The 1308-nt window shown below is 42.9% G+C and overlaps 1 pseudogene; it reads left to right on the plus strand.

Annotated features, from left to right (window-relative positions):
* The first annotated feature begins 636 nt into the window (after positions 1-636).
* The window catches only part of LOC103581566, a 2680-nt pseudogene continuing 2008 nt past the window's right edge, over positions 637-1308 (plus strand).

Consider the following 1308-nt stretch of genomic DNA (forward strand, 5'->3'; position numbering starts at 1 on the left):
GGGGTGCTACTGGCAGCTAGTGGGCAGAGTCCAGGCATGCTGATCAGCACCTGATAATGCTCAGGACAGCTCCCACAACACAGAATTATCCAGCCCAAAATGCCAATAGTCCTAAGACTGAAAACCCTGGCCTAGAACTTCTGATTCCCAATCTTAGGTTTATTCCAGGAGAGCTTCAGACTTCTCAACAATAACCCAGGAAGTTAGAAGGCATTAGAGAAATGTCTTCAAAAAAGTTTTTTAAGTATATCCAACCTGGAATTCTATACTTAGACAAATTAAAGTGTAATAGTAAAATAAAAACATTTTTATACATTCTAGGTTTCTTGGGAAACGAGTAGTGACATACCATATCAAAATTAGGAAGTAGGTGGAGGGCAGGGCCACCCGGGGCTCAGCCTTTCCTTCACCTCCGCCTTCTCCCGCTCACCTGCACTAAACCTGGGACTGGACAGAGCAGAGCTGCACCTGGACAGAGCAGAGCTGCACCTGTGATGAAGAGGGTGTGGGTGGGGGGAGAGGAGATGCGTTCTGCGGGGCTGAGGCCAGAAACCAGGCTGGAAGTTGCCTTCAGGCCAATCTGGTGAAGCTTTGGCAGAAATTAAGAAAGAAAACATCTCCGTTGTTTTGGGGGGCATGGATAAATGTTCAGTGGGAAGATTACAATGGAATGAGCAGACACCTGCTTCACTAGGGAGTACAGTCATAGCAGCTAGTCTCATGGATGCAGGAAATTCATTTGATGATCCAGCTAACTCCTTTAGTCCATAGATCTAAAAACTCATCAGTGGAAGATGATGATGATGATGTATTTAATGAATCGACACAACCTCCTTCAATTTCTCCTCTAGCAACACCGGATGAAATAAAGCTTATATTTGCATCATCAAAAAATGAAAAGCCACAAGGAAATTATTCCATAATTCTTCCTTCCTCAAGAGATTTGGCTTCTCAGAAGGGAAATATAAATGAGACGATTATTATTGATGATGAAAAGACATAGAAACAAGGGGAAGGCAGGAGAAAAATCCTTCCAGTTTTATGGAATGGGGACTTCCTGAAACTGAAAACAGAACCAAATATTTGGATTTCTCCACTTCCGGTCTCTCAAGAAGTAAGACCAAGACTGGAGTAAGACCTTTTCATCCTGCTAGAATGAATGTGGTATTAGACATATTTCAGAATGGAGAATCTGCAATTCATTGCAATCCTGATTCTTGGATCTCCCGGTTAGCATCTTTTCCCCGTAATCAGAAACAATCAGGGATGGATTCTTTATCACCAGTGGCCCTTCTTCCTAAACAGAAT

The sequence above is a fragment of the Galeopterus variegatus genome, unplaced genomic scaffold (assembly GCF_000696425.1).
Source record: "Galeopterus variegatus unplaced genomic scaffold, G_variegatus-3.0.2 Scaffold13380, whole genome shotgun sequence".
Classification (NCBI taxonomy): Eukaryota; Metazoa; Chordata; class Mammalia; order Dermoptera; family Cynocephalidae; genus Galeopterus; species Galeopterus variegatus.